This window comes from Mesoplodon densirostris, chromosome X, assembly GCF_025265405.1.
Source record: "Mesoplodon densirostris isolate mMesDen1 chromosome X, mMesDen1 primary haplotype, whole genome shotgun sequence".
Classification (NCBI taxonomy): domain Eukaryota; kingdom Metazoa; phylum Chordata; class Mammalia; order Artiodactyla; family Ziphiidae; genus Mesoplodon; species Mesoplodon densirostris.
Genome location: NC_082681.1, coordinates 90,214,161 through 90,232,430, shown reverse-complemented (window position 1 = coordinate 90,232,430; position 18,270 = coordinate 90,214,161).

Below are 18,270 nucleotides of genomic sequence, written 5' to 3'. Positions count from 1 at the left end.
TCTCCTGGCTCCATGTAATATCAAACAGTGAAAATCTCCCAGAGATCTCCATCTCAATGCTAAGACCCATCTCCACTCAACGACCAGCAAACTACAGTGCTGGACACCCTATGCCAAACAACTAGCAAGACAGGAACACAACCCCACCCACTAGAAAGACAAGATCCAGCCTCATCCACCAGAACATAGGCACTAGTCCCCTCCATCAGAAAGCCTACACAACACACTGAACCAAACTTAGCCACTGGGGGCAGACACCAAAAACAACGGGAACTACCAACCTGCAGCCTGTGAAAAGTAGACCCCAAACACGGTAAGTTAAGCAAAATGAGAAGACAAACAAACACACAGCAGATGAAGGAGCAATGTAAAAACCCACCAGACCAAACAAATGAAGAGGAAATAGGCAGTCTACTTGAAAAAGAATTCAGAGTAATAATAGTAAAAATGATCCAAAATCTTGGATTTTTCTTTGTATTTAATTTTTGATAGTTTGATTAATATGTGTCTTAGTGTGTTTCTCCCTGAATTTTTCCTGTAGGAATGGGACTCTCTGTGCTTCCTGGACTTGGTTGGCTGTTTCCTTTCCCATATTAAGGAAGTTTTCAACTATAATCTCTTCAAATAGTTTTCAGTACCTTTCCTTTTCTCTTCTTCTTCTGGGACCCCTATAGTTCGAATGTTGGTGCGTTTAATGTTGTCCCAGAGGTCTCTGAGACTGTCCTCAATTCTTTTCATTCTTATTTCTTTTTTTTTTTTTTTTTTTTTTTTTTTTTTTTTTTTTGCTGTACGCGGGCCTCTCACTGTTGTGGCCTCCCCCATTGCGGAGCACAGGCTCCGGACGCACAGGCCCAGCGGCCAGGGCTCACGGGCCCAGCCTCTCCGCGGCATGTGGGATCTTCCCAGACCGGGGCACGAACCCGTGTCCCCTGCATCGGCAGGCGGACTCTCAACCACTGCGCCACCAGGGAAGCCCATCATTCTTATTTCTTTATTCTGCTCTGCAGTAGTTATTTCCACCATTCTATCTTCCATGTCACTTATTCGTTCTTCTGCCTCAGTTATTCTCCTATTGATTCCTTCTAGTGTATTTTCCATTTCAGTTTTGTGTTCACCATCACTTATTGTTTGTTCTTTAGTTCTTCTAGGTCTTTGTTAAATATTTCTTGTATCTTCTCAATCTGTGCCTCCATTCTATTTTCGATGTCCTGGTTCATCTTTACTATGATTACTCTGAATTCTTTTTCAGGTAGATTGCCTATTTCCTCTTCATTTATTTGATCTTGTGGGGTTTTACCTTGCTCCTTCTTCTGTAATATATTTCTCTGTCATCTCATTTTGTCTAACCTACTGTTATGGTCTCCTTTCCTTAGGCTTCAGTGTGTGCAGTTCCTCTTGCTTTTGTTGTCTGCTCCCAGTCAGTGAGGTTGGTCCAGGGGCTTGTGTAGGCTTCCCAGTGGGAGGGACTGGTGCCTGTGCTTGGGGGTGTGGAGCTGAGTCTTTTCCCTCTGAAAGGCAGGGCCACATCAAGTGGTGTGTTTTGGGGTGTCTGTGATCTTAGTATGACTTTAGGCAGCCTATCCGATGATGGGTGAGGCTGTGTTCCTCTCTTGCTGGTTGCTTGGTGTGAGGTGCCCAGCACTGGAGCCTGCAGGCTGTTGTATGGGGCTGCATCTTGGTGTTGATATGGATACCTCTGGAAGTATGCACACCGATTAATATTCCCTGGGCCCAGGTATTCTCTGTCAGTCCAGTGTCCTGGACTTGTCACTACCACCCCAGAGGCCCAGGCCTGACCCCTGGATGGGGAACCAAGTGCCCACAAGCCACCCAATGTAGCCAGAGATAAAAGAAAGAACAGAAAAGAAACCCAAGGCAAAGAGCAAAAACAACAACAAACAAACAGCAGCAACAACAACACAACACACACACACAGAATAAAATAAAATAAAATAATTTTAAAAACCAAGAGAACAAACAAACAAAAGAATTCAAACATGAGAACAGTCAATAAGGCCTTAACGAACAAAAATTAAAAATGAAAAATAAAACAAAAACAGCAAACAAACAAGAAAAGTGAAGAAAACATAAAATATAAACAATCAAAAAACTAAAGAAAAAATAAAAAGAAAGAACAAAACAAGAAAAGAAACAAATAAAGTAAAAATATAATACATATATGTATTTTTAAAATAAAAATAAATGATAAAAAATAATAAAAGGAACAACACCAACAACTGAACAAAATGAAACAAACAAAAAGAATAATAGAATTAAGAATATTTTCCTGGGCCCTCCTCTGTCAGTGTCCTTGCTCTCTCAGTGAGCCACAGCCAATCCCCACCTTCCCAGGAGGACCTCCAATAACTCTAGGTAGGTCTCTGGACCTGCTGTGGGCACTGTGGGGCCAGCTCAGACTCTGACCTGGCTTAACTCCCACATGTATGTTCCCTCAAACTCCAGTGCTGTGAAGGCTAGATCCGTCTCAATTGTGGGAACACTCATTGTCTATTCAGGTATTCCACAGAGGCTGGATTTACTAAGCCAATCTTGAGGATTTAATCCATGGCTTGTGCAGCTGCATGGAAAGACTTCCATTCCTCTTCCTTAGTCACATGGTCCCTGGGGTTCAGTTCTCATTTTGACCCCACCTCTGCATGTGTGCCACCCTCAGGCATCTGTTCCTTGCCCAGGTGTGAGTGAGTGAAAGCAGCAGCTGCTTGGGGCACACTTACTCAGACCAGGGAGGGGTATGGCAGCCACAATTGGGGTGTTCATGAGTTGCCTGCAGCAGCGGGGACCAGCAGGCAGTTGCAACAGACTGGGGCATGCTCACCCTGGTGGGAGTGCCTGACAGTGCCTGCAGTGGCAGGAGCTGGCATGTGGGGGCAGTGGTGGCCCCGCCCCCCTCACACCTCTCAACAATGGTGCCCCACTTTCCAGGCAGTGCATGCTTCCTCTAGGTGCATTCCCAGCTGTGCATCCCCTCACTCCTGTCCCCACTGCTATATCCGCACAGCTTACAGCACTCCTCTGCCCAGATCTCTTCTCCCAACCCCACGCTTTAGCACTCAGCCCAGCCAGCATTGGCAGACTCTCATTCCAGGCAGGGGAACCCAGGGCTGATTCCCAAGGAGGCTTTGGGATGGGCACCACTCAGGCCCCTGGAGCCCACATGGGCAGAGGAAACCCTGGACCGAGGGATGGGTGTGCCCACTCAGATGGGAACCCTTCCCAATGCCCATGGAGGCTGAAGAAGCCGGCAGGTGGGGAAAGGGGTTATAATGGCAGTTCTGTCCCTTGTACGCCACTCAAAAATGACGCCTTGCTTTTATGGTGTCCCAAGTTTTTTCTGCAGACTTTCCCGGTTGTGCAGCTCCTTGCTCTTGTCCTTTCAGGCTACCTTTTCACACCCAACAGCTGTCCCCTCCCTGGGTCCGTGCTCCAAACCCCAATTTGCAGCACCCAGCCTCCCTTCGCAACAGGTGACTCATGACTCAGGCTGGAATGTGCAGAGCTGCAGTGTAGACCATGCAATTCTTACTTTTTACTGCCTTCCAAAGACTGTCCACTGCATTCTCCTTTGATCCCCTGAAGGTCCTTTTCTGTCCCAGCTGATTTCCCCAGCATGAGAGAGGTTTTCTGGGTATGAGGACCTCCCCTCACCTTCAGCTTCCCACCAGGGTTACTAGTCCCTTTTTTTTTTTTTTTTTTTTTTTTTGCGGTATGCGGGCCTCTCACTGTTGTGGCCTCCCCCATTGCGGAGCACAGGCTCCGGACGCGCAGGCTCAGCGGCCATGGCTCACGGGCCCAGCCGCTCCGCGGCATATGGGATCCTCCCAGACCGGGGCACGAACCCGTATCCCCTGCATCGGCAGGCGGACTCTCAACCACTTGCACCACCAGGGAGGCCCGCTAGTCCCTTTTTTGATTCCTCTTTTATTTTTTTCTTCTTTCTACAATCCTAGCAAGTTGTGAGGGGATGTTTCTTGTCCTCTTAGGTGTCCAAAGTCTTCCGCTAATGTTCAGAAGGTGCTCTATGAGAACTGTTACGTCTGTAGCTGTATTCCTGATATACTTGTGAGGAGCAATGAATTCTCCTATTCAACCATCTTGACTCCTCCCCTCTCTTGATTCTTGATATAGGCATTTATCAGTATAAATTTCCCTCTTGTAACAGCTTTTGTAGAAACACATGGGTTTTGATGTGTTTCAATTTTAGTTTCAAGATATTTCTTGATCTCGCTTTTAATTTCTTCTTTGACCCATCAATTGCTGCTGAGCATGTTGTTGTTTTTAACATCTTTATTGGAGTATAATTGCTTTACAATATTGTGTTTCTGTTGTATAACAAAGTGAATCAGCTATACGTATATATATATATCCCCATATCCCCTCCCTCTCGCATCTCCCTCCAACCATCCCTATTCCACCCCTCTAGGTGGTCACAAAGCACCTAGCTGATCTCCCTGTGCTATGCGGCTGCTTCCCACTAGCTATCTACCCTACGTTTGGTAGTGTATATATGTCCATGCCACTCTTTCGCTTTGTCACAGCTTACCCTTCCCCCTCTACATATCCTCAAGTCCATTCTCTAGTAGGTCTGTGTCTTTATTCCTGTCTTACCCCTATGTTCTTCATGACATTTTTTTTCTTAAATTCCATATATATGTGTCAGCATACAGTATTTGTCTTTCTCTTTCTGACTTACTTCACTCTGTATGACAGACTCTAGGTCCATCCAGCTCATTACAAATAGCTCAATTTCGTTTCCTTTTATGGCTGAGTAATATTCCATTGTATATATGTGCCACATCTTCTTTATCCATTCATCCGATGATGGACACTTAGGTTGTTTCCATCTATGGGTTATTGTAAATAGGGCTGCTATGAACATTTTGGTACATGACTATTTTTGAATTATGGTTTTCTCAGGGTATATGCCCAGTAGTGGGATTGCTGGGTCATACGGTAGTTCTATTTGTAGATTTTTAAGGAACCCCCATACCATTCTCCATAGTGGCTGTACCAATTCACATTCCCACGAGCAGTGCAAGAGTGTTCCCTTTTTTCCACACCCTCTCCAGCATTTATTGTTTCTAGGTTTTTTGATGATGGCCATTCTGACTGGTGTGAGATGATATCTCATTGTAGTTTTGATTTGCATTTCTCTAATGAGTAAAGATGTTGATCATTCTTTCCTGTGTTTGTTGGCAGTCTGTATATCTTCTGTGGAGAAATGTCTATTTAGGTCTTCTGCCCATTTTTGGATTGGGTTGTTTGTTTTTTTGTTATTGAGCTGCATGAGCTGCTTATAAATTTTGGAGATTAATCCTTTGTCAGTTGCTTCATTTGCAATTATTTTCTCCCATTCTGAGGGTTGTCTTTTGGTCTTCTTTATGGTTTCCTTTGCTGTGCAAAAGCTTTGAAGTTTCATTAGGTCCCATGTGTTTATTTTTGTCTTTATTTCCATTTCTCTAGGAGGTGGGTCCAAAAGGATCTTGCTGTGATTTATGTCATAGAGTGTTCTGCCTATGTTTTCCCCTAAGAGTTTGATAGTGTCTGGCCTTACATTTAGGTCTTTAATCCATTTTGAGCTTATTTTTGTGTATGGTGTTAGGGAATGATCTAATCTCATACTTTTACATGTCCCTGTCCAGTTTTCCCAGCACCACTTATTGAAGAGACTGTCCTTTCTCCACTGTACATTCCTGCCTCCTTTATCAAAGATACGGTGACCATATATGCGTGGGTTTATCTCTGGGCTTTCTATCCTGTTCCATTGATCTATCTTTCTGTTTTGGTGCCAGTACCATACTGTCTTGATTACTGTAGCTTTGTAGTATAGTCTGAAGTCAGGGAGCCTGATTCCTCCAGCTCCGTTTTTCGTTCTCAAGATTGCTTTGGCTATTCAGGGTCTTCTGTGTTTCCATACAAATTGTGAAAATTTTTGTTCTAGTTCTGCGAAAAATGCCAGTGGTAGTTTGATAGGGATTGCATTGAATCTGTAGATTGCTTTGGGTAGTAGAGTCATTTTAACAATGTTGATTCTTCCAATCCAAGAACATGGTATATCTCTCCATCTATTTGTATCATCATTAATTTCTTTCATCAGTGTCTTATAATTTTCTGAATACAGGTCTTTTGTCTCCTTAGGTAGGTTTATTCCCAGATATTTTATTCTTTTTGTTGCAATGGTAAATGGGAGTGTTTCCTTGATTTCACTTTCAGATTTTTCATCATTAGTATATAGGAATGGCAGATATTTCTGTGCATTAATTTTGTATCCTGCTACTTTACCAAATTCACTGATTAGCTCTAGTAGTTTTCTGGTAGCATCTTTAGGATTCTCTATGTAGAGTATCATGTCATCTGAAAACAGTGACAGATTTACTTCTTCTTTTCCAATTTGGATTCCTTTTATTTCCTTTTCTTCTCTGATTGCTGTGGCTAAAACTTCCAAAACGAGGTTGAATAAGAGTGGTGAGAGTGGGCAACCTTGTCTTGTTCCTGATCTTAGTGGAAATGGTTTCAGTTTTTCACCATTAAGGACGATGCTGGCTGTGAGTTTGTCATATATGGCCTTTATTATGTTGAGGAAAGTTCCCTCTATGCTTATATTCTGCAGGGTTTTTATCATAAATGGGTGTTGAATTTTGTCGAAAGCTTTCTCTGCATCTATTGAGATGATCATATGGTTTTTCTCCTTCAATTTGTTAATATGGTGTATCACGTTGATTGATTTGCGTATATTGAAGAATCCTTGCATTCCTGGAATAAACCCCACTTGATCAGGGTGTATGATCCTTTTAATGTGCTGTTGGATTCTGTTTGCTAGTATTTTGTTGAGGATTTTTGCATCTATGTTCATCAGTGATATTGGCCTGTAGTTTTGTTTCTTTGTGACATCCTTGTCTTTTTTTGGTATCAAGGTGATGGTGGCCTCGTAGAATGAGTTTGGGAGTGTTCCTCCCTCTGCTATATTTTGGAAGAGTTTGAGAAGGATAGGTGTTAGCTCTTCTCTAAATGCTTGATACAATTCGCCTGTGAAGCCATCTGGTCCTGGGCTTTTGTGTGCTGGAAGATTTTTTATCACAGTTTCAATTTCAGTGCTTGTGATTGGTCTGTTCATATTTTCTATTTCTTCCTGATTCAGTCTTGGCAGGTTGTGCATTTCTAACAATTTGTCCATTTCTTCCAGGTTGTCCATTTTATTGGCATAGAGTTGCTAGTAGTAATCTCTCATGATCTTTTGTATTTCTGCAATGTCAGTTGTTACTTCTCCTTTTTCATTTCTAATTCTATTGATTTGAGTCTTCTCCCTTTTTTTCTTGATGAGTCTGGCTAATGGTTTATCAATTTTGTTTATCTTCTCAAAGAACCAGCTTTTAGTTTTATTGATCTTTGCTATCGTTTCCTTCATTTCTTTTTCATTTCTTTCCAATCTGATTTTTATGATTTCTTTCCTTCTGCTAACTTTAGGATGTTTTTGTTCTTCTTTCTCTAATTGCTTTAGGCGCAAGGTTAGGTTGTTTATTCGAGATGTTTCCTGTTTCTTAAGGTAGGATTGTATTGCTATAAACTTCCCCCTTAGAACTGCTTTTGCTGCATCCCATAGGTTTTGGGTCGTCGTGTCTCCATTGTCATTTGTGTCTAGGTATTTTTTAATTTCCTTTTTGATTTCTTCAGTGATCACTTCATTATTAAGTAGTGTATTGTTTAGCCTCCATGAGTTTGTATTTGTTTTGTTTTGTTTTTTTTTGCGGTATGCGGGCCTCTCACTGTTGTGGCCTCTCCCATTGCGGAGCACAGGCTCTGGACGCGCAGGCTCAGCGGCCACGGCTCACGGGCCCAGCCGCTCCGCGGCATATGGGATACTCCCAGACCGGGGCACGAACCCGTATCCCCTGCATCGGCAGGCGGACTCTCAACCACTGCGCCACCAGGGAGGCCCTGAGTTTGTATTTTTTACAGCTCTTTTCCTGTAATTGATGTCTAGTCTCATAGCATTGTGGTCGGAAAAGATACTTGATACAATTTCAATTTTCTTAAATTTACCAAGGCTTGCTTTGTGACCCAAGATATGATCTATCCTGGAGAATGTTCTATTGGCACATGAGAAGAATGTGTATTCTGTTGTTTTTGGATGGAATGTCCTATAAATATCAATTAAGTCCATCTTGTTTAATGTATCATTTAAAGCTTGTGTTTCCTTATTTATTTTCATTTTGGATGATCTGTCCATTGGTGAAAGTGGGGTGTTAAAGTCCCCTACTATGAGTGTGTTACTGTCGATTTCTCCTTTTATGGCTGTTAGTATTTGCCTTATGTATTGAGGTGCTCCTATGTTGGGTGCATAAATATTTACAATTGTTATATCTTCTTCTTGGATTGATACCTTGATCATTGTGTAGTGTCCTTCTTTGTCTCTTCTTGGAGTCTTTATTTTAAAGTCTATTTTGTCTGATATGAGAATTGCTACTCCAGCTTTCTTTTGGTTTCCATTTGCATGGAATATCTTTTTCCATCCCCTTACTTTCAGTCTGTATGTGTCTCTAGGTCTGAAGTGGGTCTCTTGTAGACAGCATATATATGGGTCTTGTTTTTGTATCCATTCAGCCAGTCTGTGTCTTTTGGTGGGAGCATTTAGTCCATTTACATTTAAGGTAATTATCGATATGTATGTTCCTATTCCCATTTTCTTAATTGTTTTGGGTTCGTTATTGTAGGTCTTTTCCTTCTGTTGTGTTTCTTGCCTAGAGAAGTTCCTTTAGCATTTGTTGTATAGCTGGTTTGGTGGTGCTGATCTCTCTCAGCTTTTGCTTGTCTGTAAACGTTTTAATTACTCCATCAAATCTGAATGAGATCCTTGCTGGTTAGAGTAATCTTGGTTGCAGGTTTTTCTCCTTCTTCACTTTTAATATGTCCTGCCACTCCCTTCTGGCTTGTAGAGTTTCTGCTGAGAGATCAGCTGTTATCCTGATGGGGATTCCCTTATGTGTTATTTGTTGTTTTTGCCTTGCTGCTTTTAATATGATTCCTTTGTGTTTAATTTTTGACAGTTTGATTAATATGTGTCTTGGCGTATTTCTCCTTGGATTTATTCTGTATGGGACTCTCTGTGCCTCCTGGACTTGATTAACTATTTCGTTTTCCATATTAGGGAAGTTTTCAACTATAATCTCTTCAAATATTTTCTCATTCCCTTTCTTTTTCTCTTCTTCTTCTGGAACCCCTATAATTCGAATGTTGGTGCATTTAATGTTGTTCCAGAGGTCTCTGAGACTGTCCTCTGTTCTTTTCATTCTTTTTTCTTTATTTTGCTCTGCAGCAGTTATTTCCACTATTTTATCTTCCACCTCACTTATCCGTTCTTCTGCCTCAGTTATTCTGCTATTGATCCCATCTGGAGTATTTTTCATTTCATTTATTGTGTTTTTAATCGATGCTTGATTCATCTTTAGTTCTTCTAGGTCCTTGTTAACTGTTTCTTGTATTTTGTCTATTCTATTTCTAAGATTTTGGATCTTGGAAATAGAATCTTGGATCATCTTTACTATCATTATTCTGAATTCTGTTTCCAGTAGACTGCCTATTACCTCTTCATTTGTTAGGTCTGGTGGGTTTTTATCTTGCTCCTTCACCTGCTGTGTATTTTTCTGTCTTCTCATTTTGCTTATGTTACTGTGTTTGGGGTCTCCTTTTTGCAGGCTGCAGGTTCATAGTTCCCATTGTTTTTGGTGTCTTGCCCCAGTGGCTAAGGTTGGTTTAGTGGGTTGTGTAGGCTTCCTGGTGGAGGGGACTAGTGCCTGTGTTCTGGTGGATGAGGCTGGATCTTGTCTTTCTGGTGGGCAGGTTCACGTCTGGTGGTGTGTTTTGGGGTGTCTGTGGACTTTTTATGATTTTAGGCAGCCTCTCCGCTAATGGTTGGGGTTGTGTTCCTGTCTTGCTAGTTGTTTGTCATAGGGCGTCCAGCACTGTAGCTTGCTGGTCGTTGAGTGAAGCTGGGTGCTGGTGTTGAGATGGAGATCTCTGGAAGATTTTCGCTGTTTGATATTATGTGGAGCTGGGAGGTCTCTTGTGGACCAGTGTCCTGAAGTTGGCTCTCCCACCTCAGAGGCACAGCACTGACTCCTGGCTCCTCAATTTGGGATGATTTGTTGTCTATTTATGTATTCCATAGACACAAGGTACATCAAGTTGATTGTGGAGCTTTAATCCGCTGCTACTGAGGCTGCTGGGAGAGATTTCCCTTTCTCTTCTTTGTTCTCACAGCTCCCGGGTCTTAGCTTTGGATTTGGCCCCGCCTCTGCGTGTATGTCATCGGAGGGCATCTGTTCTTCGCTCAGACAGGACAGGGTTAAAGGAGCAGCCACTTCGGGGACTCTGGCTCACTCAGGCCCGGCGGGAGGGAGGGGCACAGAGTGCGGGGCGATCCTGCAGTGGCAGAGGCTGGCGTGACATTGCGCCAGCCCGAGGCGCACCGTGCGTTCTCCCAGGGAAGTCGTCCCTGGATCCCGGGACCCCGGCAGTCACGGGATGCACAGGCTCCCGGAAGGGCGGCGTGGACAGTGACCTGCGCTCACACACAGGCTTCTTGGCGGCGGCAGCAGCAGCCCCAGCATCCCATGCCTGTCTCTGGGCTTCATGCTTTCAGCCGCGGCTCGCACCCGTCTGTGGAGCTCCTTTATGCAGGGCTCTTAATCCCTGCTCCTCACGCACCAGGAAACCAAGAGGGAAGAAAAAGTCTCTTGCCTCTTCGGCAGCTCCAGAGTTTTCCCGGACTCCCTACTGGCTACCTGTGGTGCATTAGCCCCCTTCAGGCTGAGTTCTCGCCGCCAGCCCCAGTCCTCTCCCTGCGCTCTGACCGAAGCCCGAGCCTCAGCTTCCAGTGCTGCCTGCCCCGGCGGGCGAGCAGACAAGCCTCTTGGTCTGGTGAGTGCAGGTCGGCACTGATTCTCTGTGCGGGACTCTCTCTGCTTTGCCCTACCCAGGTATGTGGGGAGTTTCTTGCCTTTTGGGAGGTCTGAGGTCTTCTGCCAGCATTCAGTAGGTGTTCTGTAAGAGTTGTTCCACATGTATCTGTATTTGTGGTGTATCTTTATAGAAGTTTGTCAGCCATTATTTTTTCAAATAAGCTTTCAGCCATTTCTCCATCTCTTCTTCTGGGACTCCAGTTAAGTATAACATTTCTTTTGATGGTATTTCATAATTTCCATAGGCTTTCTTCATTCCTTTTCATTCATTTTTGTTTGTTTGTTTCTCTGATTGGATAATTTCAATTGATCTGCCTTCTTGCTCACTGATTCTCTCTTCTGTTTGTTAAAGTGTGCTGTTGGAGTTCTCTATTGGATTCTTCCATTCAGTGATTGTATTTAGCTCCAAAACTTCTGTTTGGTTATTTTTTTATGCTTTCTATCTCTTTATTGAACTTCTTTTGTTCTTGCACTGTTTCCCTGACATCATTAAATTGTTTATCTGTGTTCTCTTGTAGCTTTCTGAGCATCTGTAGAATAATTATTTTGAATTCTTTGTTGAACACTTCCTTGAGCTCTATTTCTCTGGGGACAGTTGCTGGCGGTTTTTTGTATTCCTTTGGTAGAGATGTATTTTCCTGATTTTTTCATGATTCCTGTAGCCTTGACTATGTATCTGCACATTTGAAGGAGTAGTCAACTCTTCTAGACCTTATGGACTGACTTCAGTAACAGAAGCATTTCACCTATGAATAGAGGCACATTGTATCATGCTGTGACCTGTGTGTAGTGGTCCAGGGCGCCAAGTATGGGGGCTTGTGGTGGCACTGCGTCTGGGAAGCATGATGTCTCTTCAGTTTAGGCCAATTTGGTCCACAGCACTGACAACTATGTGGTCCTTGGTGAGCACAACACAGTGTGTGGGGGAGGTACGCAGTGGATGCAAAGACTGTTGGATTCCTTAGTGGCACCTCTAGATCTAGCAGCTAGGGACCAGGGCAGTCAGTGGTGCTGGTCAGAGTCAGTGGTGTGCACACACTCAGCTGCAGAGGCTAGCTGCAGACACCTGTGCCTGCACACTTTTTCCTTAAGCATGTGTGCTTCAGTGGAGGCTGATGGTGGGAGTTGGGCTAGGGACATGCAGGTACACAGCTAGAAGGGCTAGTTATGGGTAGATGTGATATTGCCAGCCAGTGATTAATCCAGGCCCACAAACAGCTGCAGGGGCTGTGGCGTTCCATGTGATCACCTGTGGCTCCAACTCTCCCTGCCCATCTCACCCCGGGCATGTGTACTGCAGTGGAAGCTGGTGGCTGATGATAGGATCCAGGCTGGAAGCATGCAGGCACACAGCTGAAGAGGTTAGCTATGGGTGGGTGTGGTAGTGCTGGACAGTGACAGAAGATGGCGCCTGATCTGGGATCAGAAGCTGCTCCATGAACCCTGGCTTTTGGTGTGCCCACTGTGGCTGCACGCTCTTCCTTAGGGTATGAAAGCTACAGTGGAGGCATCAGGCTAGTTCCATGTAGATGCACAGCTGGAGGCCCCAAGCAGAAACACAGTGATGAAAGTCACCCAGGGTGCTTAGGCTGTCATTTTGCACTCATGTAGATGCAGAGGCTCAACATGGCTATGTGTGTGGCTCCTGGGCTCTGGCAGTAGCAGGGAGGGACTCAGGCAGCTAGCAACTTATACTTGCATAGCTTCAGGATCCTGGATGGCTGTTGGTATGGTTCCTGGGCTCTGGCAGGGGTGGGAGGAGGGAAGGAGTTGGAAGGAACTCAGATGGCTGGCATCAGCAAATGCAAATACCTGTGGAGTGAAAGCTGGTGAAATATGCAGGCAATCCACAGCAACTGTACTGGCTGTTGGTTTCCTCAGTGGTGAAATTTGCTGAATTCGTCTGCAGAGCAGGTCTTTGTGAACTATGATTGCTCCTGCTGTATGTCTGTTAATAATAGCCTCTGCTTTTCTTCCTTGTTCCTAGCTGGCTCTATACATTTCAACTTTGCTGGTCTAGGTGGGGTGAAACCAAAGTGGGAACTTTCTGCAATGCCTCAAGAGGTTGGATAAGCTGTTTGCTCACCCCTACTCTTCCTTTCCTAGAGAGAGGAATTCTTTCTTGGTGGAAGTGCTTTCTTGGTGCTGAACAAGTTGCTTTGGGAGATGGGATGTTGCAGATGGAATGAAGTTGTCTTCTTTCTCTGCTTGTGTGGTTCTCAAAAATCCTCAGTTTTTTGTTCCACTGTGTTGCTAAAATTCCTAGGTGGACTCTGGAGGTTTTCCAGAGCTGTTTTTATTTATGGATAGCTGTTCAATCATTGAACTTTTTGGGGGGTATGTTGGGGAAGCAGGGTTCTCCTGCGTTTCAGTTTTCCCCAGAAACTAATGGCTGATTTTTCATCAAAAACCATGGAGGCCAGAAGGCATACTTAAAGTGTGAAAAGAAAAAAAATAGTCAATTAAGAATTCTATATCTGCCAAAACTATTCATCAGAACTGAAGGAGAAATCAAGACAGCTCCAAACAAAAAAATCAGAAGAATTTGTCACCAGTAGACTTGCCCTACAAGAAATGCAAAAGGGAGTCCCTCAGGCTGAAAGAGAAGGATGCTAGATAGCCATACGCAGAAATAAAGAACACCGGTAAAGGTAATTAAATAGGTAAATATAAAATTCAGTATTATTTTATTATTGGTTTATAACTTTTCTTTTTTACTACATGATTTGAAAGACAAATTCATAAAACAATAATTATAAGTCAATGCTAGTGGATACACATTGTATAAAGATGTAAGTTATGACAATAACATCATAAAGAGGAAAGGACAGAGGTGTCTAGGAGTATAAGAGCAGAGTTTTGCATGCTACTGAAGTTGTTAGTATTAATTCAAATTAAAATGTTATGAATTCAATATGTTACTTATAATCCCCAGGATAACCACGAAGAAAATAACTCAAAAATATACAAAAAGGAAAATGAGAAGGGATCCAAAATGGAACATGACAACAAAAAATCAATTAAACACAAATGAAGGCAGTAATGGTGGTAATGAGGAAGGAAAAGCTATAAGACATATAGAAAAAAATAGCAAAATGGTTGAAGCAAATACTTCCTTATCAGTAATAAGTTTAAATGTAAATAGAGTAAACTCTGTAATCAAAAGGCATAGATTGGCAGAATGGATGAAAATATTATGACCAAACTATATGCTGTCTACAAGAGACTCAATTTAATCAAAAGAAACTGGTAGGTTGAAAGTGAAATTATGGAAAGAATACTCCACACAAATAGTAACTAAAAGAGAACTGGGGTAGTTATACAAATATCATACTAAACAGACTTTAATTCAAAATGTGTTTCAAGGTACAAAAAAGGACATTACATATTGATTAAAAGGTCAATTCACCAAGGAGCTATAATTATAAACATACACACAATTAACAAGACCATCACAAAATATATGAAGCAAAAACAGGCAAAACAGAAGGGAGAAATAGTTCTGCAATAATAGTTCTATACTTCAATACTCCACTGTCAGTAATGGGTAGAACAACAACCCATAAACAGAAGATCAATAATAAAGAACTTGCAAAACACTATAAACCAACTAGAACAAATAACATATACACAATGCTCTGCTGGCAATAGCAGAATACATACTTTTCTCAAGTGCACATGGAGCATTCTCCAGGATACACCATAAATTGAGCCCCAAGTCTCAGTTAATTTAAAAAGAATAAAATCATACGAAATATCTTTTGTGGTGACAAAGGAATGAAACTGAAAATCAATAACAAGTGAAACTGGAAAATTCACAAATATGTGGAAATGGAAAAACACACTATTAAACAATCAGTAGGTCAAAGAATACATCACAAGGAAAATTAGAAAATACTTAGAGATGGATTAAAATGAAAATACAACCTAAACAAAACATATGGGATGCAGCAAGGCAGTGCTCAGAGATTTATAGCTATAAAAACATATTTTTAAAAAGAAACAATATATCAAACCAATAACCTAACTCTACACCTTAAGGAAATAGGAAATTAAAATAGCAAACTAAATCCAAAATTAGCAGAAGGAAGGAAATAATAAAAATTAGTTATAATATTGTAAATTAAGTATATTTCAGTTAAGTAATTAATTAAATTTTTAAATGGTGTTGGCAAGTTTATGAGAGAACAGACACACACACACACTCTTATGCACCATTATTGGGGATGTATAGCAAATGTATAGGACAAATTAGCAGTATCAAAAATTTTAATGTCTATATATCCTTTGACCCAGGAATTTTTTTAGGATGCTACCATATAAAAATATCCTCACATAAGCCCAAAGATATTTATTGCAACATTATTCATAATGGAGGGGGGAAATCCCTGGAAGTAACTTAAATTTCCATTAATAAGTGAGTGTTTAAATAAATTAACATTCAGATTCTTGAATAGTATGACTCCACAAAAAAGAAAGAATTTATATGGAAAGAACTACATGGCATATTGCCATGTGGTCAAATGGAAAAAAAGGAAATTGCAGATCATTATAGAATATGATTCCATTTATGTTAATATACTATTTTTATTTATTTATTTATTTATTTTTTTGCTGTACACGGGCCTCTCACTGTTGTGGCCTCTCCCGCTGCAGAGCACAGGCTCTGGACACACAGGCTCAGCGGCCATGGCTCACGGGCCCAGCCACTCTGCGGCATGTGGGATCTTCCCAGACCAGGGCACGAACCCGTGTCCCCTGCATCGGCAGGCAGACTCTCAACCACTGCGCCACCAGGGAAGCCTCATTTATATTAATATACTATTAATGATGATAATCTGCTCCACAGATGAAATTGCCTGGTTATGACATATTCCTGCTGCCCTAGGATTGAGAAGGAAAAGAGAAGAAGAGAGTGAGGAGAAGAAAATTACAAAGGGATAAGGAGTTGGTAATAAAAAGAGGAAATAGAGAACTTCAAATTTTTAACTGTATATTCTGAAAGGGAGAATAGTGCTTAAAGAGTATAGGTTCTGGAACCAGACTGCCTGAGTTCATAGTTGGACTCTGAACTTACTATCTGGGTAATTATCAGTAAGTTGTCTCACTTCTCTGAGCCCTAGTTTCTTCATCTGTAACATGGGAATAATAATACCTTTCTCATAAGGTCCTTATGAGGATGGGCTAAATTTATCCATGTAAAGCACTTAACAAAGGTGCATAGTAAGCACTCAATCAACATTAGCTGTTATTTCTTTGGACCAGGCACTGTGTTGTGTTTTCTGTACATGATGTTATTGAATTGTTACAATGACCTGGATGTCATCTATGGAAGCTAACTGTTACAGAGCCCTTCCCTCTTGTGCTACAGTTGCTTCTGACTTTTACTGACCTCCTTTTACAGTTGAGGAAAATGAGAGTCAGAGAGAGAGATGGTTTTGCTCAAGGTGCCCTAGCCATATAGAGATGGTCTAATTCCAAAGCCCAGCAAACTCATTTGACTACTCCAGAGGGAGAAGGGAGAGAAAATAGAGAGGGGAGAGCCGGTGCTGGGTGACGGGGGGAGACAAGAGGGGACTACATTGGGTTTTATCTCTAGCAAGGGCCTGAGATACCTTTGGGGCCAATGCAGGGCCAGGCCAGCAGAAGGCGGAGTGGGTGGAGCTGAGCCAAGGGAGAAGGGATAAAAACCAGGTCCTGACCCACAGCACCCAACCCGTCGTTCGTTCGTCCTCAGTGCAGGGCAACAGGTAAGTGTTGCTTTCAGCCTGGTGCCCTCTTTCTTGGTCTGCCTGCCCACCTCAAGGCTGTATATGCTGACTCTCTGGCTTGACTAGATCTGACTTTGTCTGTTCCTTAGAGTCTGTCACTCTGTCATTTTCTTCCCCCCCCACCCCCCATGTCTCTTCCTGTCTTTCCCAGTTTTCAGCTTTCCTTTGTCTTTTTTCCTCCTTGTTTCCTCTCCTCTGTTAGTTTTCAAGATCACTCACTTTACTTCATCATTCTCTGACACTAGCTTTCTCTTATTTTTCCTTCATCTGAGGTCTATATGTATCTTTTCCTCTAAATCTCTCTTTCCCTTTCTCTTTCTTCTACTCTGTATCTCTCAGTCTTGCTGTTTTTCTATCTCTTCCATTCCTTCTCTGTCTCCCAGGAAGAGGTCTTGGTATTTTTTTTGGCAATTCTCCATTCCTCCCTCACTTTGACTCCTTCTCTCTCCTTGGCTGACAGCAGAGCTCAATGGGTCAGACCCCAGAGGGCCAGAGGTAGGGAGAGAAAACAAAGTGAATGTGGGGTGGTGGGAATGATGAATTGGGAAGGGGGAGATCTGAGGGAATTGAGAGATGAATAATTAGCAGAAATAAGGGGAGACGGTGGGAGAAGAATGGGGCCTTATGCTGAAAGTCAATTGATTTGTTTTCTCACCCTAATTCACTGTGAGGCAAATCATTCACCCTTTGAAAAAAAGGGCTTGGCCTTTGATTTCCACAGCCTCTTCTAAGTTTGATTTTGTGATCTTCTAAATTTTTGTTTCTAAGAGTTTCTGATTCTGATTCCAGGAATCTAAAATTCTTTATGATTCTTCCATGATGAGGAGAGGGTGCTAGGAAGGGAAGTAAATCCTGATGCTTCCAACTCCTGAAGAGAAGTGACCACATCCCCTCCAGACTTAACTGATTCTTTCAAAGAAGGCCACAAAGGGGAGAGAGGGATCAAGGAACGCTGCAATGAGTGGTTTCTGGCTCTCTCCTGGGGTAGAGCTGTGGTTGGCCCCTCTGATCTCTGGGACTGCAGATTGGCTGCTGACACGAGAGAGGATTTTAAGGTGTAGGGAAAATCTTCTAGTAATGCTCTATCACTTGGCCCAAAATTTCACAGTTATCTCCTTGGGTAAAAGCATTGTTCTAAGAAGACCCTGGCAAAGATTGGTACATAAGTTGTTAAATAATGGAATGAATGAGTGTATGAATGAATGAATGTTCACCAGTGCCTGAAATTCCGCTTCAGTTAGAAATCTGTTCCTGTGGTAAAGGCATTGGTTACAACTCAAAATCAAGTGTCTCAGAAAGGGAGCTGTTAGTGTAGGAGAGTGGATTTATGCCTGGAGTCAGGCTCTCGATCAGGATAATGTGTAGTAATATTAGAATCATAGATCCATAGTGGTTAAGTTAGTAGGCTCTGGAACCAGATTGACTAGGTTCAAATCCTGGTTCTCCTACTTAGTAGCTCTGTGACCTGAACAGGTTACTTAATCTTTTGGGCCCTCAGTTTCCTCATCTTTGAAATAAAGTTG